At 30.6% G+C, this 23,635-nt stretch overlaps 1 protein-coding gene across 1 annotated transcript in view; it reads right to left on the minus strand.

Moving 5' to 3' along the window:
* LOC140445067 (potassium voltage-gated channel protein Shaw-like) overlaps positions 1–22,868 on the minus strand; it is a 555,968-nt gene extending 533,100 nt beyond the window's left edge. The window contains exon 1 of the mRNA XM_072536858.1: positions 22,731–22,868. The gene's annotated coding sequence lies outside the window, so the exon portion shown is untranslated. The remainder of the gene's footprint in view (positions 1–22,730) is intronic.
* Between the last annotated feature and the right edge of the window lie 767 nt (positions 22,869–23,635).

Below are 23,635 nucleotides of genomic sequence, written 5' to 3' on the forward strand. Positions count from 1 at the left end.
GTATCATCATCTCATCACGCAGCCACTGAGGATATAGACACTAAAAAACCATACATAGTAGTGGATTATAATTCAACAAAGGGTAGTGTCGATTCAATGGATGAAAAATGTGCCAAATTTACAAACAGCCGTCAAACTCGCCGTTGGCCTATGGCTATCTTTTTCAGAATGTTTGATATAAGTACAGTATATGCTTATATTCTTTATAAGTCTTTTAAAAATAATACTCATTTAGAAAAGCCCAATTTAATTGAAAAACTGGTATTTCAACTTATCCAACCTCGGCTAAACAGAAGACTAGAAAGTTCCTCTTTACCTAGAAAACTAAAGTTGAGCATATGCGAGATACAGGTTATAGATGAATCTCAACGGCATCCAGAAGTAAGATTTAAAAAATTAGAAAAAAGAACGGACTGTTCCTACTGTCCGTGTAAGAACAGCTTATGTATGCTTTCATTGTCAAAAACCAATTTGCTTGGAATGTGCGAAAAAGATTTATTTAGAGTGCGCTACACTCTACCAACTTTAGTGACTGTTAGTTTTTTTTGTGTTAACATTTTTTAAAAATCTTATTATTTTAATGTTTTTTACTATTTGCTTAACCTGATTATAAGTTTTTATCAAGATTCTATAATTCGTTTAATTTTTATCACACTTTTTTTCACGCGTAAAAATATACACAAAAAATCGATGGCATTCGATAGTTTTTAGAAAAATATTGAAAAAGTATTTTGGTCTTCGATTTGATGTAATTTTCTCGAAATATTCGACCGTTCGGCTGCTTTTATCACACCCATATAAATGTATATTTATCTGTACATATTTATTAATATATTGTTGTTACTTGCTAATCGTGATTTTTTAAATAGAATTTTTTTTAATTCCTGGGTTTGTCGGTCTATTATAAATAAAACTCTTAATTATTGCTTAAACTCCTCAGCTATTTGCATTTTCAATAAGCACTTTAATACTTATATAAGCATTACATAATAAACTTTATATTTATGTCTATACTATTTTCTAGTTTGCGATGGAATTATACATTACAAAAATGTTGCACACAAACATAGTATAAAAACCAACAAATTGAATATTACAGCCTTTTTAAGCATTCTTTAGAAAATAGTCTTTTGATTTTAAAAATGTAAAGATTGTGGAAAAAGAATAGAAATACAACTAAAGATGTATATTGGAGATGTTTCTCATAAAGAAATTTTTATTTGAGTTTGTTTCGTAAATGCATTATTGGCAGATATTTCAAATACGACCCTGTAGGTCATAATTTTAAGTACCTAATGTGTGGATTTAGGCACAGATATCTCTTTTGCATTTTATCACAAACTAGAAAATAGTATGGACATAAATAATAGTTATTGACGTTTTTCACTCCAGAAATCGTTTTCAAAAAAGATTATTTTAAATTGGAAATTAAAATAAAAAATCACTAATTTTAAATAATATCTTTTAAAACGATTTCCCAAGGTAAATCCCCATATAACAATATTTAATTTTGTCAAATCATTATTTTTTCATATACCAAACATTTAATAATTTTAAACCTAATAAATATGTATTAATTAAACTTAATGTGGTAAATATCCATTTTACTTAAGTTTTTATAATCGTTTGTAGTGTTTTATTTCTCAAATACATGTTCATAGTATTAGCCGCTTCAATTAACTAGATCAATTTTAACAGGGTGTTGTCATCTGTTCTTGACGTTTCACTAAATATTGAATTCTGTTAAAGCGAGCATCCTAAATTATTACAAATTTTCAAAAATTGCGTTTTTAACAAAGTCTTAAATGAATCGAGCAGTCGAATATCTTCTGTAAAATGTTTTTAATATCCGGTCTACTAATAAATACAGTATTTGATTTGTTTGGAAATAGTATATAAATGTGGTGATATTACATCACAATTTTTGATATTGATTTACACCCAGGAAATTTTTGATGTCAGTTAAATATCATTATAATTTTAATCGGTATTTTCTAATTTAGTGGAGGAACATTATGGCAGAAAATGTGACATTTTTAAAGCATTGCAAATATTTTATGGATATAACAGAATTTTTTTCAATAACATTTCGCCATAAATAAGTATATTATAAAAGGTTATAGTAAATTTAGAAAACGGAGTAATGTTATATTAAAAAAACCGATCAAAAGTGATTTTATATTAGCAGAAACTACGACAATTTCAAATAACTAACTATATTTCTAGACTGAATAATGAAGTTTTTAAACGTAGAAAACTAAGAAAATAATAATGATTTTCTTTTGTATTATATCGGACCGCAAATAATATTACAACAAAAATCAGATACCGAGCAAAGTTCTTGGTGTAATAAATTGTTGAGCAACATTGGAAGTTATGCAACAGTTTTTATGACATAATTACTAAAACTGGCGGAGGAGCCTCGTTTTATAAAATTAAAGAGCATATAAGAAGTAGTCTAAGGTGTTAGTTAGTAAGAGTATAAGTCAAAAACTATTACTTTTCGGGAGAGGGTGTACAAGGTTTTAATTGACTGTATTTTCATTTTATTTTATGAATTTTGTTTGAGTGTCGAATATCTCGTGTTATAAACATACAATTAATAGATCTTAATAGAGTAATAAAGAAAATTATATTTGGATACTAAAATGTTTGACTTGTACTACAAAAACCTAATCAGTTGTCGACTTATACTCTTAAGATCTTGACTTATACTAATGAGACACTGTAATTTGGGAAGCTAGAATTGATTTGTACTTAACGTAGTCACTGTCGCTCGTTTAATACCTTGTTAATATTTTTATTAAAATTGAAAATAAATAATTACGCATGATTATAAAGTTTATTGATGAACGAGAAAGGTATTATAAATTTTTGTTGCCATAACATTGTGTTTTTATAAATGATAAAAATTTAAAGTTTTATTTTAAAAATCATCTTTATCGTATCCTTCAATATCAGGTAGTGTATTTTTTATATTTTTGGCCGTTTTTATAGAAAAGATTTTAGTGAAAAGTTGGACTTATCAGTTCAAGTAAGGACATCAAATCCTTTTTTTTTCTCCACTGAAATTGGAATAGGACCTGAGTAACATGCCTTGGGCTGCATTTCTTTATTTATATCAATATTCATTCGATTCAAGCTCATTTTTTTAAAAGGTGCATTTTCATCAACTGTAGACTTGAAAAAAATTGTTGCTCTCTCCTGAGTATACCGTAACCATCTAATATCCATCCGCTTGAAGGGAACGCCGTCAGCATCAGTTTTTTTATTAATAGACTTGTCTTAAGAAGACTTGCATAGTCAAGGAATTCATTATTCTGTACCTCATTTACGTTCATTTTTTGTTTTTTTTTTCTGTTCCCCTTACTAACTGGTACCAATCATGGGGATGTGAAATTGGTACATTTAACAATTTGTTTTGCTTTTCGATCATACCATGATCAATATCACATTCCAGGTGACTGTGACCTGGTACCATGAAGTTGTGGTCTACCTTAGTTATTGAAGCTTTCTTTTGCATTAAATACAGAAACATAGCTGCGACATGCGTGTTTCTATTTTGACCACCGCATGAATCGGAATAAAGTGTAACATATTGAACACTTTCCGATAACCCTAATAGTTCCTTTGATATGCAAGTACCAATTTGGTTCGTTCCTCTTCCTCCCTCAGCTTCATGCCACATATAACACGACACACTTCCTGATACGCATTCGTGTACAGTCAGGTCCACAGTTGCCTTTTTTAGAAAGCCACATTTATATTTAAAAACGGTGTTGACAAACACTGTTGCAAGTCGAAAGTATAACACCTCTTACTTTTAGTTATGTCATTCGCAGTAATTTTTGTATCTGTATCTTTCATGACATAGGCATTATTTGCTTCCTGGTGATGTTGATCTAGTTCGGCTTTTAATAAAATTGTATCATCTTCAGAGGCGAACTTCATTTTTGTTGCCAGGACATCGCATTTATGACAGGTATCCACCTTAGTTTGCTTAAAAGAAAGCTTTAATTTACGAAACTCTCGTGCATAGATGGTATGGCATACAGAAGAACTTACGACATCTTTATACATATTATACAAAATTGTTATATTTAAATAAGACGGCAAATATTTCTTATCAGAAGTGCGTCTGGTATAATGGGACTCATATGAAGGGAAAGACAAAATATGTTTGTGAACTTCATTCAACTTTCTAAGTGGGGTTTTACTAGCTGTTGAATATTTTCCTCTTTCGTCGGTCTCGTGAATTCCATTGACAGGAGACGTGAGGCTGTTATTAATAGTAAGGGTCACAAACATGTGTGTTTCGTTAAGGGTTTTCATAAAAACTCTCGGCACATTTTAATTTGTTTTCCATTTACTTTAAAATGGAAAGAGTATGTGAACTTCCTACATTTCTCTTTGTTAATGTCTAATGTTCTCTTTCTTGATGTTTTGGGTATATCAGACTTAACAAGACTACTTACAAATGTAACCCTTTTATCCCTGCTACCAAGAGATATATTTTGCCTGAATGAGTCATCTAATTTTTCAGCTTAGAGATTTCGACACTTCGTTAGCGGTTTCATTTCTCGCGACCGCACCTCTTTTCCGTCTAAAGTAGTAAAACTTTTGCCACTCTTTCGTTTTTTATACTTCTCCTTCCTCATCTTCCTAGTAAATTTAGGTTCACTTATTTTTTATTTTTTTGTTTTGTGTTCGTTGGATGACCTTAATAATTTGTGTTTTGAGGTAGAGGGGCCAGCAATTTGATGAGTAGCATTCACTTCATCATCCATCAAATTTTGTGTGTCTGTATTTTGTAGTGTAAATCTTGCATCATGTTGAACTAGACGATCACCATTCACCGCTAATTCAGGTTGATTTTTTTCTTGATTAGGTATTAATAACAATTCTTCATCAATGTTCAGTAATGTTAGGTCAAAACCCCCATCATCGGTACCTTCTAAATGAATAATTCCATTATTCCTGTTACCTAAATTATATCAGTCAAATAGTCAATGCAATATTCATAATCCGCACCATGTAAGTATAGTCCTTTTCAAATAATTCGGTAAATTTTTAATGTCACAAAAGTGACCAACCTAAACAGATAAGAATTTCTAGTAGGTTCTACTATTCAATTATTATATTTCATGTATATGTTTACTTTGCTGCTACTTGACGTAAAACACTGGGATAAAGGAATTAAGTTATTTACCCAATAATTTGAACAAAACTATAAATTGATTTATGACAAGATGTGAGAAATATTACCTTCACTGATTGTAGTGCTAGTGTTTTGTTCTTCAATAAGATTATTATTACTATTGATTGTTATTACGTTTTGGTCAACACTTGTATAATCATTGATACTTTCTAAAATAATAAAAAGTTTTTACTACAGAATAGATACAAATGCTGTAATTCGGGCTCATACATTATAAAGTTAAATGCCTAAACCACACTAGTAATAAAACATACATACCTACGAAAATCACTTTAGCAGATGAAATATCCATTAGGTGGATTACATCTGTTTCAGTATTTTCGGGTTTCTTTTCTGCAAAAATATAAAAATAATAAATTAGTATGATTGTGAGTAATCTGGCGTAGCAACCGTAACGTAAATAAAAACTTTCCTACCTTTTTTGTTACTTCTTATTGAACCCTTATTTACTTCATGAAGATGACCCATAATTTTATCGGTTCTCTTTACAAAATAAGACATTTTCTAAACTACACTTGAAGCACCTCTCGTAGTTTAATTCTAATTATATATTAAAATAAATAACACGAACAAAACGATGTAAACAAATACAATACACATGTGTATTTGAGGTTAACTTGTAATCTGCAATACACAAATCATTGGTGTCAACAGTACAAGTCAAGAATATAAGTGTCAGACAAACTGCACCTAGTAGTGTAAGTTGACTTGTAATTTTAATACATAATGAAGAATTTTCTGAAGCAGTGAATACTATTAAACACATACTGAAATCAAGCAAGCTAAAATTTGTTTTTTTGACTTATACTCTTGGAAACATGAAGAAAATTAGTTAGGCTGTACGACCAGTGACAAAAAAAAATTTGAATTTTTTGACTTATACTCTTAGTAACTAAGACCTTAGAAGTAATACCTAATCTAAAAACTAGTTTCAAGATATTTTCAATTTAAATCAACACAGTTTTAACATTTTGAGCTAAAAAATCGTTAAATAATAATTTTAATTAAAAACAATTGACACATCTTATTTTTTGAATCATAAAACATCAATTAATGATTTTTGAATAACTGAAAGATGACACTGGTTTATGGGTTTTAATACGTTATTAGTCACATAATATTAAAAAAAATGGGGGCAGACAAATAATTTTAAATGGTATCAGAAATTTTGAATATGAATATGTATAATATATATTATGTATTAAAACTTTCCACATTTCCTTATTTATAATTGTCCCAAATTGGGACGTTCCTTATTTTTAATAATTACGTCAGTTAGTTGTAAGAAAACTATGAACAGATACATCAGCTTAGTTCTCTAAAAAGAAAGATCAGCATCATCATCATCAATGGCGCTACAACTCTTCGTTAGTCTTTGCCTCGTTTACTATTACCTTCCATGTTTGTCGGTCCTATGCCAGTAATTCCTATTGTCGCACTCCCAGTTTCTCTAGATCTTCTTTGACTGCATCTTTCCACCTTTTTCTAGGCCGCCCTACAGACCTTCTTCCCTTTGGCCTTTCCCAGAACACATTGTTTATATGGCGATTGTCGTTACTGCGTACCCATCTGAGTCTATTGGCCTTTATATATTTGACTAGATTTTCTTTTCCGAATAGAGACTCTAGCTCGTTATTGTATCTGCCCCTCCATTCGTTTGTCACGCTGTCTCTGCAAAGGCCATATATCATTCGAAGAATTTTACGTTCCCACACCAGCAATTTATTTATTTCTCTTTTTGTTAACGTCCATGTTTCGCTTCCATACGCGACTACTGGTCCTATTATGGTCTTATATATCCGGATTTTGTATCTCGTGAAAGAAGTTTTGACTTCATTAGATGTTGTATTGCAAAGAAAGATCTGTTTTCTGTCATTATTCTCGTTTCAACTGGGTACGCCGAGCTCGATCATTGCCTTCCATAATGTTGCACGATTAATTGAATCATAAGCCTGTTTGAAGTCTATAAAAATCTGATGCAGTTGTGATTATATTTCCAATACTTTTCAAGCATTTGTCTTATTGTAAATATTTGATCAATAGTCGATCTGCCAGGCCTAAAACCACACTGGTAGTCACCAACTATTTCTTCGGCGTATGGTACTAATCTTTTTAATAATATCGAAACCAATATTTTATATGTAGTGTTGATTAGTAAGATTCCTCTGTAATTCATGCATGATTCCTTTCTTGTGTATTGGTACAATAATACTATCACACCATTATTTCGGCAATATTTCTTGTTGCCAGGCCATTTCTATTAATTGATGGATTTTACTTATGAGTTCATGACCGCCTGTTTTAATTAGCTCGGCATCAATATTGTCCAGAACAGGGGATTTATCGTTTTTAAGCGTTTTTGTGGCATGTGTAATTTCTTCCATGCTTGGTGGGGGTATTTCTAATTCGACCGTTTGATACTCATGTACTTCGTTGTTTCCACCATTTTCATTGTTTTCATCAGTGAAATTTTGGATATTCAAGAGCTCTTCAAAATATTCAGCCCATGTTTCTATTATTTTGTTTTCGGCAGCCAGCATTCATTCATTTTTATCTCTTATGAAGTTGGGTGTGCTTATGTACGAGCTTCTCTTATGTTGTCTTACTTCTCTGTAGAAATTTTTATTTTGATTTCATATGTTTTCTCCTTCTACTTTCTCAATTTGTTTCTGTAGATATTGTCTCTTTTTTTGTCTAAGTGTTCTTCTAGCTGTGGCTCTCTCTGTGTGGAATCGTATACGTTTTTCTTCTGATGGATTCGACAGATAATCAATTCTTCTTTTCAAAAAGAAAGATGCGTAAATTATTTACGTATTTGACTAGAAATAACAAGGAAAATAAAAGTTTACGTTTTTGGAGTAAAATTATAAATACTGTTGAAAAAACGATGAAAATGAGCTTATAAGTGAGGCCCCTCTCATATATATTTAATTTAAAATACTTCTACAAAACGAAGCTCGTCCGCTATTTTTAGCGATTGTGTCAGTAAAACGTCATATATACAGTATTTTATGGTTCGAAAATGTATTAAGGAGAGATTTTATATGTTTTAGATGTTTCATGCTTGTTGATGAAGACGATGCATTTGATTCATGCTTCAAATTAAAGCTGGCCTTGAAATAAGCCTTCCTTGTCCGAGTGATTAGTCAGTTTCCCCCAAAAAATTAAAAATAAATATTATATAACCTAACTTGTAGATACCTCAAAATTACCTTCGGTTACATTAATTTGTCACTGTTTTATATAAGTTTAATTAGTCAAAAAATTTTCGGTAGTCGATCTTAAAGGACGAAATCTAGATTGTTCATTAATCAGTTGATTATTTTCTTCTAGACACAACAATAAACGTTTATTTATAATTTTAAAATCTTACACATTACACAAGTTAGAGACAATTGACGATAAGGATCTGCTTTGTTTTGTGGCTTATTAGATTTTAAGATGGGAATATTTATAGCTAATTGTCATAAATTGGGAAATTTATGTTTGGTCCATATACGATTATATATTTTTAATAATATTTCTACTGTTTTGTCAGGTAGGTGTTTCAAAAAAGAAGCTGAGATGTCATCGCGGCCAGGGGGTGTGTCCTTTAAATAATCTATCATCTATCTTAGTTCTCTGATTGTGATAAGTGCATTTATAGGTTCATTATTGTTTACTTCGTTAGTAGGGATAGTTTTTTCTTCTTCTTTGTATGTTAAGAAATACTTATCATAGTAGAATTTGTGGGTGTTAACTTGAATGTTTTCGCTATTTTTGAAGTTATACTTCTATACGCACGCTCGGCGTTGGAAATTTGCACGGGAGTAAATCTGTGAAACCATTACATGTGTAAGATAATGAGTAAGAGAAAGACATAAGATATATTTTCTCTCTCTTCCTCTCTCGAGAATAAAAATTTTCCTTTTGTATATATGTATATTTAATATTATAAATATATTATAGGTATTATATATAATATTATATATATATATATATATATATATATAATATATATTAATATTATTATTTATGTGATATGTTTTGTATTATTTATTAAATGTTCATAATTATTTTAGGCTTTTGTATTTCAAAATAATCACTGTATGACAGACAACTGTCAATTTTAAAATCCGTTAGTATCATGTCTAATTGGCAAATCTTTTACGTGTTTGGTTCATACGCTGGTGTACGTGAGTTCGAATCCCAATATGAATTTCCTTTTTTATTTTTGAAATATTTAAAAACCTCACGTTAATGTTATTAAATATATGTAATATACGCAAAAATACCAAATTTTAAAATAAAATAAAAATTTACAACATAATCCGAGTTGTTGGTATTTTATTTTTATCTTCGTAAAGTAAGTTATGTATATTGGCAGTTTTAAATACTTATGAATATTGCATTTTAATTTGTATTGTATTATTATACTGAATTATGTTGCAGTGTATTGTATTGTAATTTTTATATTAATAACAAAATAAACAATGAATTTTACTGCAGAGTATGTGTAAAAAATTTTTTTGCATTCAACTCCTTTTATACATATATGAAAATAAAAATATATATTTTCATTAAAATATTGATACAATCCTTCATTTACTATACTCCTATTACAGGTCAAATGTTTATATACAGCAACCGATGCACCATATACCTATATACCTAATTATTTTTCTCTTTCTGCTCTCTCTTACCTATAGCATTAAATATGTAATGATTGCGCAGATTGACTCCCATATAAATTTGTAACGGCGAACGCGTGTATAGAAGTATAACTTCTACCGGCAGTCTCACTGTACTGCCACACCCGTTTTTTTTTTCTACGATTTATGCATGGTTTGTTATTGACGATTTATTTTCTACTTCTAATGAATCGATACCTTGATATGAGCTAGTGCCTGTTATGTTTTTTATTTTCCTCCATATGTTTGTTAAAGATGTGTACTTATTGATCTTTTCTACATATTTTATCCAGGATTATCTTTTAAATCTTGTGGTAATCAGTTTGGCCCTACTTCTTTTAAGATTTTAAGATTAATTAAGTTTTGTAGGTTTTTGTACCGTTTATACTTTTGAAGAGCTTTCTTGCTTTCCTTAATAGTTTCTTTACATTTTTTATTCCACTAGGAATGAAGAATGTAAAGAAGCTATTAAGGAAAGTCCTTTCTTGCTTTCCTTAATAGCTTCTTTACATTTTTCATTCCACTAGGAATGAAGAATGTAAAGAAGCTATTAAGGAAAGTAAGAAACTTACTTACACACTTTATCTCTTTTAATAAACTTTGTTTTACCTATCGTTTCTAGAGCTGCTTCCGTTGTGAGTTTATTGAACTGTAGAATTATTTCGTCTATTGAATTTTCTAAGCAAATTTTTGATAATTCGATACGGATAATTTCTTGAAAACTGCGCCAATCAGCTTTATCTAGCCTCCATTTCGGATCAGGTGTAAGTGGCGTAGGTTTCATCGAGTGTTTTTTTCTATTAAAATTGGGAAGTGATCACTCCCATATAAATCTTTTTCTACATACCAATTGTGATTTAATTGAATAGTTGGCGTAAAGAGTGAGATATCTATAGAAGAAAATGTCCCTGTCAATAAATTTAAGTCTGTGCTGCTACCATCATTTATTATTGCAAGGTTTAATGTGTTTATGATCTTTTCAATCTTTTTTCCAGTGTGCGTAGTTTTAAAGGAACCCCAGTTAGTATTGTGTTCATTTAGATCTGGATTAGGAACTTGATTTATTAAGTTTACAAGATGTTGTTCTTCTAGGTTATAATTTGGAGGTATATATATATATATATATATATATATATATATATATATATATATATATATATATTACATATGTTGATCTTTTGTGTAGTGCCAATTTCTACAGCTACAGCTCCGAGATTTGTGTTTAATGGAATTTCTTTGGATATTATTTGTTCCTTTACATATATTGCAACTCCACCTGATGCATGATTTGCATCATCTGTTTTTAAAATATGAATTGAAGGACTTTAGATTCATGCACGTGGAGTATTTAAAATTATTTTCTTGAAGACAAATAATTTGTGGTGTGTATTGATTGATTAATAGTTGTACCATAGGTAAACGAGTTTGAAAGCTATTTATATTTCATTGTAAAATTTTATTATACTCGTACATAAATTATTATATATTGATTAAGCGAAAAAATTCAGGATTAACCAGTGGATGAATCACTTTCAGTATCCAAAGTGGCTAAATCAAGTTGTACAGCCAATTTTTTCCTCAATTTTGTGCAGCGATATTTTGTTGTTCTGTCTTCTAAATGAGGACGTATTTCTTCCAACATATTAATAAGAGCTACGGTGTCTAAAGTATAATCATTCGCAACCGTTAATACATCAGAGCAACCATAGCAATTTTCAAGTAGACTTTCAATTTCCTGACTGTTACAACAAAAGGAAGAAGAGAAAAGGAAGATTTTATTGATTTTTGTTGATGTTAATAGTATTATGATGTATATTAAATAATCACAAATGATGTGTGATGTACTATTTTACTACTTAACCACTTTCTTCCAAAAAATTGTTGTAATATAATAATTAAAGGCTCATTAATATTAAAAATTAATTACTACGAAATGATAACAACGTGTGTACTCTTCGAATGTTCGAGCGAGATTCAAATTCAATATTTGATTATTTTAAGTAAAGAAATATAGATTCCTGAACACAGATAATTATTTTTGCTGTATTAGTTTTCAACATTTACCTTCTATATTTCTCTTGAAGTTTTCATGCCATAAATTTCAGATCGTCTTTTGTTTTTAATAGAATACAGCATAATTTTTGCTGTCTTTAAAATCATTCCCCAAACAGAAAAGCATAATATTTTATCTGCGTGTATGTTATTTATTCTATTAAGTCCACAAAGTGGGTAGTAATATATAATCCAGCAATCAAGTGAGAATTGTGTTAGTGAGAATTCTAAGTTCTAATAATCTCAAAATAAAAGCGTTCATTCCTATTTCAGAAGCCAACGAGTGAACATCAGGCTTCTACTTATAATAGTATTTTTAATAAAAGCTTGTTAGTTTAATGTGATGGCTTATCAAGTAAATATTGGTAAGTCAATATCACTTAAATACTTTCGTCAAATAAAATTAGGCCAGTCGTTTCTGGCCATACCTAATATTTTGCCATCCAAAATATTAAAATCAAATTATGGCATCATCATCACAAACAGCTCAACCTAGCTTCGCTGCAGTTACCAAAATCACACAGAAAAAATCTATAACAGCAACATCATGTCCCAGTAGAACTCAATCCATTGTTATGAACGCTATTCCAGACGTAGTGCTATTTGATTACATAGAAGCAATCGACGAAATTGTTACCCCTAAAGAAAAAACCTTTGCTTCACATTAAAACAGGTGACTACTTTTTAACGTGTGTCCTTCGATCCCGAATGCACTCATAGAGCAAGCACTTAAAAATGAACTTGCTTCCCCTATCTCGCTTATCCGTTGTAGTTCACCGGAAGACGAATTGATTTAAATACTTCAATTGTAATCTTATATGAAAATACAAATTATAGGATCTTTATTACTTCGGACAAACATAAATGCTTTTTATGTAAGCAATCTCGACACACTGCAGACTCCTGCCCTAACCCTCAAGAAATATCTAGCAATCCCTATCCAAATACAACTTCTAGCCAAATCCCAATTGATCCTCCTTCTAGTATATCTCCTCTTTCACCCTCCTCAAAAGAAGAAATCTATTCAAATGACCTACCTACTGACATAACAAACCCAAAGGAACAGTCTATAACACCATTATCTGTCCCTTCTAACTCTGGCATAAAAAGAACTCATTCCACGAACACCTTGAAGTCTTGAATCACCTTCTTTACTGGTTACCGCTAGCCCACTAAACTTAAACTCTAATAACACACCAAACACAACAACCTTCGCAACTCCTAAATCAGCTCCTAAAAAGAAAACAAAAACTGGTGACAAAGAAATTGGTAAAATTAATCCATCTGCCCATTCAAGTATTGAAAAATTAATTTGTGCTAATCCAAAAAAATTTTCGGTATCAGCATTACAAATAATTGCCTTCCTGGAAAATTCCTTTGGGAGTAGTGATCCTCTCAAAGAAGCTCATAATTTCACCACGAACATTCATTCTCTCCTCGAAGATCTTACACAAATATAGCAAACTGTATCCGATAGATCACTTAAAAATCGAATTACAAGAATAACAAAAAAGCTAAAACGCACATTAAATCCTGTAGACGCTGACGAGCTTACCAGCCTGACGTCCAATAATTCATCTGCAATGATATCGACCTTCGGCAGAGCTAGTGGAGGTGCATCAATATTTGCGTCCAGCGAAATCTTCTCAACAATGCTACCATTAATGACGAATCTCGAGGCAATTGCCATAACTACATATTGCCCAAATAAACTTACCATCTGCTCCATATATATTCCCCCAAACCATTTTCTAAAAGAAAAAGAGCCCCTAGACCTTATATTCCAACTTCCACAACCGTTTATACTCACAGGATCTAATACTCATTTTAATATTTCCTCTGGATCTTTCTGTGCTATGGATCTTAGTATTAGTGACCCTAAATGGTGTTGGATATTTTGTAACCACTGTACAACAGCCTATCAAACTCTCTAAAATTTCTCCTTGGTGTAGTATCCACACTGGTGAACTACTAGCTTCTCACATGCTTTCAAATATGCTCAACAATATCCAAATACACTCATAGCTATATGCTCTGATTCACTTTCCTCTATACACTCCATTAATGCTATATCCACCAACCATCCTATCGTCCAAGATATTCATGACACATATCAGCTTCTTATAAACCAAAATACAACTATCACTCTGATATGGGTCTATCCAATGTTGGTATTAGTGGTAACGAAAAAGCTGATTGCCTTGCCAAAAAGCCGCATCATCCACGGACACCATTCTCAATATACAAATTTGTAACGATCTCAAAGCTAGACTGAAGAAGCTTAATCTATCCACCTGGCAGATTCACTGGAATAATGTTACTTCAGCGCTGCATGAAATTAAACCCTCAGTGAACCTTCTTACCTATCCCAGTTTTTGTCGAAAAAATATGGTAATCATACGGAGATTGCGTATAGGACATACCCGTTTAACTCATGGCTACTTGATGACATCATCTCCACAACCAAAATGTCAGCACTGCAATACGACTCTCCGAATCAGGCATATACTTATCGAATGCCCTTTTTATGCCAAAATACGCGAACAGCTCGATATCAGTACTAACTTCAAAGAGGTCCTAAACAGCACAGACCAAATCAACAAGGTTATCAAATTCCTTGAGATAAGTCAACTGCTCAACAAAATATAAATGTTATATTATAAGTTTTTATTATTTTCTCTTTATGTTAAATGTTAACTACATTATTTTGTAATTTATATATTCCCATGTAAATCGTAACTCTTGCTAATGACCATAGATGTCACATGCACGTTAATTTAAATTAAAAAACCGTTCTTTTTCTAATTAGTTTTCGTATTTTCGTATGAATTATTATGTTGGAAACTACTAAAATACAATATGAACAATATATTAAAATAAATAAGATTTAATTATTTTTCTATATAGTTAAATCAAATGAGTCGAGTATTATTTTGTCATATATTTTAAGTAGTAAACTTGGTGGCCCGTTATAAATTTTTAAATAATTACCTACTTTTATAAATTTTACCTTATTGCTGTTTGAAAAGCTAATTTACTCTGAAGGCGTACAGATTTCTTTCAAAATTACAAGATGGTTGCCATTAATAAAGAAGAACCGTCAGATTTTCGTAATTAGGGCAATTTAATAAAAAAGAACCGTGTCAGATTATCCTAATTACGATAAGTGCAAATTTCGGGAACATAGAATGGAATATAAAAAAAAATGAGATTCCTTTGTTAGATAAACGATATCGATATATACGAAAAATATAAAATTTATTTTCAAGACGTGTACACGTACAAGTATATCAAAAATAAAGCAGTACTGACATGACAAGATTCATTTAATAATTAGATTATAATCAAATATAATCATAAATTTATTTTTTTAATTAAATAGCTAAGGTCCTACAGCTTCTGCTCATTCCGCATTTCGATCGCTACGTATTTTTGTCTCTCCAGCAATCTTCATTGAATGCTCTGTCCCTTATTGTAGACATAATCACATTAATCCATGTAGTTAGTGGTTTGCGTCGTTGTCTCATATCTGATTGAGTTGAGTCAAAAGCTTTTCTTGGTTATCTATGCTTTTCGATACGCCTCATGTGGCCTTCTTTCTTATTTACGTGCCATCTCCGCGACGTAGGTTGGCAAAAATCGCGCGTCAAAAATATAAACATAAACTAACTTTTAGAGACACACACTGTAAAATATAAATTTAGAGAAAATAATGTGTAATCTCAAACACATTATACCCTTTTTTAAAGTTCTATTACAAATATATGGCAAATATTTGTCTAAAATTTAACAAAATTCGTAAACTCGCAAATAAGATCATTCAAATGTAAACCTGATTTGCTGTGTGTAGTCTGTTAAATGTTTCAAAAGATCTAAAGTATGCGAAATCGTGCAATTGAGAATTCCAATTATACCAGTGGTGATTGTAGTGAAACAATGACCTTTGAGAATCAGTTTACTTAAATAACTTCTAATGCAGCCTAAATTGTAAAATGCAAGGAGCATTTACAAGAACACACTGAGCAAATACAATACAAAATGAATACAGTTCTAGTTGAGTTATAATTTTTTTCAGAAAACTCAGAAAACTATAACTCAATTAGAATCCTCTAAATTATCATTGTTGGAGAGTACAGTTTTAATAAAAGAATTTGAGTCATTGTGTAGAAACGATAAAGATACGTTAAAGAAAGGTTGGAAAGGAAATTTTTCAAAAATTTAAAGTAACCATGGAAAAAAATAGTGGTTACCAGGTTCTTTCTGAAGTGGTTCAAGTACTAGCTAGGACATTTTCCGAACCAATTAATTTAGAACCATCTATTATAGCAAATTTGAAAAATGCCCCAGTTACATCAGTTGATCTCGAAAGAAGTTTTTCTATTTACAAATATATGTATTCGGTTAGAAGCCAGAAGTTTTTATTAGAAAATTTTGAACATCATTTGATAATCTATTATTATTATTATTATTATTATTATACATAAGCGAGGGCAGAGGAACTAAGTTCCTATTATGCCCAAAAACAAAGAAATTTCATTAATAACCTACTAGTAAAAAAAAACAAAAATTACAAATAAACGAAATAAAATTACAATTTTTGGTTTAAAAGAAAAACAATATTTTAACTATAATGTAAAACGGTCAAGTCTGTTTTTGAACGAATTGGAAGAGGGAGCAGAGACAATGTTATCGTTAAGGTTATTCCAGCACTCAAAAACTCTATTTGGTAAAAAGTTCTGCCTTGATCTTGTAGAAAAATTTTCTTTCTTCAGTTTGAACTGATGACCTCTGAGACGTTCATCTTGATTAATGATAAAAATTTCATCGAGATTTCCAAAATTGAATTTTAATATTTTAAAAGTTGTAATTAAGTCTCCACGTTGTCGGCGAAGTTCAAAGGAAGTTAGATTGGCTATACTAAGTCTTTCTGCATAGGAAGGTCTTCTCGGTCCCAAAGAAATTCGGGTGGCTTTTCTTTGGACGTTTTCCAACATAGTCTTGTCTCGAACCAGATCAGGATACCACGTTGGTCCAGCGTATTCAAGTATGGGTCTTACGTAAAGAGTGTAAAGTTTACAGAATGATTGCATTGAAACTCTCGAAAAACACCTCTGAATAAGATACAGTCTGGAGTTCGCACGTTTACAAATAGAGGTAATATGGTCGGATCAAGTTGGGCTGCTGTTTATGATAACACCAAGATCGTTATACAAAAACACTGAATCTAATGGCTGCCATTATTGTTACCACAAATCAAAATAATATTTATATGTTAAAATAATTGTATATGTTATGTATTTATAATATTGTAAGTATTTTTGTAAATAAAAAGATATTGTAAATATTTTTTAATACATTCATATTTTCTAGATAAATATGCATATTTTACATAAAATACTGCATATTTTTGCATAAAATACTGCATATTTATGCGCATATTTCATACTTTTTTATTTGCATATTTGCCTAAGTCGACTAATATGTATCTACTTTACTTTACAGATGTTGGTTTAGGCCAGATGTAAGTGGCTATTCGTGTCTAGATACGATAACCATGTTTATACAGCAAAAACATTATAGACAGGTCCAGACAGGAAAAAGCTTACTCATGGTATCAAATTACGCTTAATTACACACTTGCACAGCTGTTCTACTACTTCTTTCCCATTTAGCTTAGCATTCTAAACTTGAACTTCCTGACATGCATTCGACGGCTCTCTCGGACCAATGGACTTGACTGCTAGGCTAATAAAACCGAGATGTCGGTCGGTTGATACATTTTTATATTAATTATGTACATTTTGTTTGTTCTTTACTGGTGTTAAAATTCAGTTTAAATTTCATTTTACCTTTTAAGAAGCATGAATGGATATATCCACAATCGTAAATCGTATATATGGCCATCATGCATCCCGAATCCATGCTACTGGACTTACTTGGGAGTGATGCCTCTAGATGCCACATGTCTAAGTTTTACTTTTTGAAATAGACTGGATCAAGCACAGTTATTATCATTATATAAACAGGGTTCGTGTCGTGTGTTGATGGCCCTGCTGTAAGGCTCAATTATATAAACTCTTCTTAAAGCCAATACTTTGGAAACATTTGAAAAAGAAGAAGTTCCATTGCTATTATCTAAAAAGCAGAATCTTGATATCAAATAGACGAAATTTTCAAAAGCACATCCAGCATTGACTTGTGAAAATATATTTAATTTATATTAGACGAAATGTCTATTAGCGATTAGTAATAATCACTATTGTTCACTTTTACTACAGCCTGTTCACTCAGCTTGAGAATATTTTGACAGATTAATTTTTGAAAACATGCAATACAAAAATTACTACCTTTTAGTAATAATATATCAAATAAACTTAGTGTTTAGGGTTCTTTCAGTAAAAAGAAAAATAGTCATAAATAATGGGAATGCATATTCATTAGTTTTCATTAAAAATTTTATTTGTAAATTCTTACTATAAACGATTATAAAATTTCAAAAATGAACTTAGTTCTAATTCATGCAGTTTAAAAAATATTCACATGCAATTAATATTGTTTTAAATATTGACTATGAGCGCGTATTCTTTATTATATATTAATTTCCAGCCACTGCCAGTCGGTTAAAATGTATCCAATGTAGCAAAAAATAATTACTAAATTTACTAGACACTTGGGAGTGGGATCAGCGAACCGAGTAGAATATGTATTTATTTTTATGGATATTCTGATCAATGGCATGTAAGAAAAGTAAAATAATATTATTACAATTATTTGCTTAATATTATACAGTGACGTATACTTTGTTGTCAATATTAGGATAAGAATAATTATTAAACATTTTTTAATAGTATTTTCGACGGTTTGATCACTTTTTTCCGGTTTTTGAAATATTGCTTGATAAAATTGAAAACCGTAAAGACCAATCACATTAACATAACTAAGTTTCTTGTAATTAAATTTAATAAATATTATTCTTAACTAAAGTTTCCTCGTGAAAGAATAATAAAAGATTATATTGTCCAATATTTCAATAAAGGTTAGAGATTTGTGTAGACGGAATCGTATACAATAAACTCAAAATTATTTAAATAATGTAAAATAAATATAAAAAATTGTTAAAAATTATTATTATCGTAACCGGAATAATAACTGTTTGAATATACATATATATACATTGTATATTTCAAGCATGTACTAAAGGTACAATACACAAATGTGTTTAAACGGAATAGACATTTATATTACATAATATACCGTTCGCGTCATAAAAAACTGGTACAACTCTTATAACCAAAAATCGTGTTTTTTAAGTTATGTGCGTTGATCTTGTCACATGTGTCATTCTAATTTCTAGGGCACTGTTGCCAGTTCAACGAAAATATTATACGAAACCAGCTAAAAGCAGGGCTGTGCGACAGACCGCCAGTTTTGAGTATACTAAAAACTAAAACATTATCGAGCATTCTCTATCAGTCAGTCACATTCATTTAAACATGCATCCTAAAAAATGCTCCTATTACTATTGTAATTTTCCATAATCTCAATTAAGTACCCACACATTGATTTGTGTTTTATTATAATTTATGAAAATATTTCAATTCAATAATAATAATAGATAATGAATCTAAACATAACTTTAAATTATTATAATAAAACATTACAGTGAGATATTGGATTGTAAATATCACGTTTTGAAAAGCGTTTTTTCGTCCCGGATATTTTATAGTTTATAATACGTAGGATAAAGTATAATGTAAGTTTTTTACATTTATTGTTCTTGTAATAAATAATAATTTAATCTTGCTATATTGCCTGTTGCTAAACTTGGTGACACAAAAGACAGTTCGTGTTCGGTAGATAATTGAAGTATAAAATTACAGTAGATACATTCCAATGTTCCCTTCAAATATTTTGGATATTAGCTCAACCCTATCTTTGGTTATTAAATTTATTAGATACAGTTTTTTGTTGTTAATGATAAAAATAATACCTATCTAAAAACTTTTCACATTTTTGAACGTTATTTTTTATATTTAGATTTTGTGCAATTCCGTTATCTGTGATGGCAACAACGAATTGATTCACGGACCATTGTATCCAGTCTGAACACAGGTTTACATTGGGAAAAAAAAGTGTACCAGTTTTATATGACGGGAAGTGTACATACTTTAGACAAGTACTTTTTTTATTTGCAATTAAGGCACATCAACCTAACGCTGCTTGGTATTAAAAGTTTTTTTTACCTTTTTGGATACATAATATATTCAGATTTTGACATACATAGATTTTTACATAAATCTGAGTTAAACTAAGAACATTGGTTAATAGAAAAATACACATTTATTTGAACACGCACTGATGTTTAAATTTGGTTGTATATTCCTATTGATTTAAGAAAACTTAAAACAGACGAATAGACACAGTTTTCTTGTAGACACTCGCGTAGCGTTTCCGGTAGGTTACACTTTTTCCTCTCATTTAAATATGCAGGGCATTCGATTAAGCAATGTTGGACACTTAAACTGTTAAAACACTTACCGCACATTGGATGAACACTTCCAGTAATATGGTATTCATGTGTTAAGCGTGTATGTCCTAATCTCAGTCTGTTTATTATAATTTGGTCTTTTCTGTTGCTACACATATTCTTCCATCTTGTAACTCTTGTTTTTATGTCTCGTAGTGATTGTTGAGATTGATTCCATTCTTGTAGCCATAGTTCTTTCAATGTCGAGTTAATCCAGTGATGAAAATCTTTCTTATAGGTAGGTTCTATCAAGTCTTCCTTGAAGCCTTGAAGTTGGTAAAAATGTTTCTTTATCAATCGCAACAATGGATGAGTTGGGTAAATGGTGCCTAAGCTAAGCTCATGGAACTTAAGGAATCTGTTATTATTAGACACCTGCCTAAGTTTGCGTTCAATGCATATTCTAATGCTTTCTAGATTGCGAATTCTTCTTCTGTATATACTGTGCTAAAATTTGAGATTTTGTATGAAGCAGTGTAGTCGTTGTGTATGAGGGCACATCCCACTTCTTTTTCTGATTTAAAGGCATCAGTATAAATATGTTGGTAATTCTGGTACTCATCAATGTTACTGTAAATTTGTTTAACCATAGAGAAAGCATTAAGTTGATTACTAGTCTTTGTTAAACTCGAGTCTAGGAAGGGTTTTCTGACCATCCAAGGAGGAGCAGTTAAAAGGGTGGTTTGGTATATTTTATGGAGGGCCATATTATTTCTGGTCATGTATCTACTATTAAGTCTTTCAAAAAAAGGGGGTTTAGATCTTTTTTTGTTAAGATATGTTGTGTGGAAACGAGAAGCAAAGACATTGTTTCCGACGGGATTTTCACTATACATCCCCAATTTTAAGTAGATAGAACTTTCATTATGTTCAAATATTGTTGACAAGATGTTTTAAGATGATAAATATGTTGCTTAAAATTTAAATGTTTGTCAAAATTAATTCCAAGGAATTTGATACAATCAACATATTCTATTTTTGTATTAAAAATTGTAAGTTCTGAACTACTAACATTGCGTTTTCTGGTGAAATGGATACATTTACTTTTGTTTCCAGATTTCATTGACCATTTTTCTAATGCAGAAATAATATCTTGTAAGGTTTGTTTAATTAGTTATGTTTAATATGTTTAATATGTTTCTTCTTTTACAATAAATTATGAGATCATCTGCGTATAGACTACTCTTTACTGGTGGAGAATCGTTTTACAAAATACTGTTAATAGCAATAAGAAAAAGAGTAACACTAATCGATGATTCTTGACGGATTCCATTTTCCTGTATTTTTGTTTTAGAAATGAAATCATCTACTGTTACTTACAAGCTTCGGTTTTTTAAAAAGTTAGTGATGAAGTTTAGCATATTTCCTTGTAAAGCTAATTTCTGTAAAGTTTTACTTATTCCATGGCGCCAAACTGTATCAAATTCTCTGGTTATATCAAAAAATACCGCTATGCAGCTTTGATTTATAAAAGTACATACTCTTATTGTAAAAAATAAAATTTCTGAAGTGTTATTAGTATTTTGAAAGTAAAAATCTCACTACATCCGTATTGGAATTGGCAGTCATACTTCTATACGGAACAGTGAGGAGAAAAAGAAATAGAAAACTAAAAGGACGGACAAGTATTTATAAAAATGCCTCTATCAAAATTTTTAACTTGAATTTCCTCTGCGCTACGATGAAAAATGTTATTTCTTATCAAAACAAAATAAAAGCTGACCTATTCGAGACGAAAATATCGAAAATCAAGGTAGTTATTTTAAATTGGGACCAAAAACCACAAAATTAGAGGTATAATAAATAATTGACGGAACGAAAAATAGTGACTTGTCTTAAAATAAAACTAAAAGTATTTAATATATTTAATTCGACATTTTAAGTACTAAAACTATGGGACGATAGAAAGCAGGGTAAATTAAATGTAATGTACATGTAAAAAGGTTAAGGAATATTCAGTGAAATTTTATCGGAATCAGAAGAAAATTAAGCCAGTTGTAAATATAACTCAAACAAAAAGGACACTGATAAAAGTATAAAAATAAAAATTATCATTTCAAGAATTTATAAGATTATATATATATATATATATATATATATATATATATATATATTATATATGAGTGTGTGTGTATATATTATATAAGTATACATAATAATATATATTAATGACTTAATTAAGGCTTTTACTAAAAAATTTACACATCTATTTTTTGATTTCCATCAACACCTTTCAATAAAACATTAAGTGCACTCCCCATACCTGTGATCAATTAACGGCAACCTGTGAAAGGGAGAAAATCACGAAACTCCACTACAAAAGTTATCGTCCCATAATCGCGCCGTGACGCTGCCTGTTATCCGTAACGACGCCTGCGATAGCGAACGCGGCGCGAGTCTGTTTCTAACTGAACGTCGAGGCGGAGGTAGCGGTCCATTGCCTCGGATGCTGGTCGAATATTAGCGCATATTTCCAAGAGATTTGAGGAATTCCATGACTTGGATGATTTATAGGGCTGGAGCTGATGCAGATTGTTTTTTCTAAATCGACGGAATCATGCATATATTCAGAAGAATTTTATTGAAATTTTACTTTCTATAAGAAAATACCTGAGAGTTATATAAAAGAGGAAATAAGTCTTTTTTATTTTTCTCGTACAGTTTTAAAGTAATTTTAGTCTATAAATTTAATTCATTCATAGACTAAATAATAAGATTAGATAATATTAATTAAATTAAAGTCAATAAATTTAATCCATATATTGAAAAAAGCTTCTTCCTCTTTTTTTTGGTTCCTATCCTCTGTGGATGTTGGCAATCACGTTGGTCCATACAACTTTGTTGACAGCTGCTCTAAATAGATATATGGTAGTCATTCCTGCTAACTGTCTGATGTTCTTCAACCACGATGTCCTTCTGCGCCCTTGAGATCTTTTGCCTTCTATCTGGCCTTGTAAAATTACTTGAATAATTAGTTGTTACTTCTCATTGCGCATCACATGCCCTAAGTTTGTCATCTTTCTGATTTTCACGATAAGCATAATTTCTAGATATTTATTCATACGTTGGATCACGGTATTGTTTGTAACATAATGGATATAGTAAATTCTGAGCATGCGGCGGTAGCACCACATTTCAAAAGCTTCTAATCGTTTGAATGTTGCCTCC

This window comes from Diabrotica undecimpunctata, chromosome 7 (genome assembly GCF_040954645.1).
Source record: "Diabrotica undecimpunctata isolate CICGRU chromosome 7, icDiaUnde3, whole genome shotgun sequence".
Classification (NCBI taxonomy): domain Eukaryota; kingdom Metazoa; phylum Arthropoda; class Insecta; order Coleoptera; family Chrysomelidae; genus Diabrotica; species Diabrotica undecimpunctata.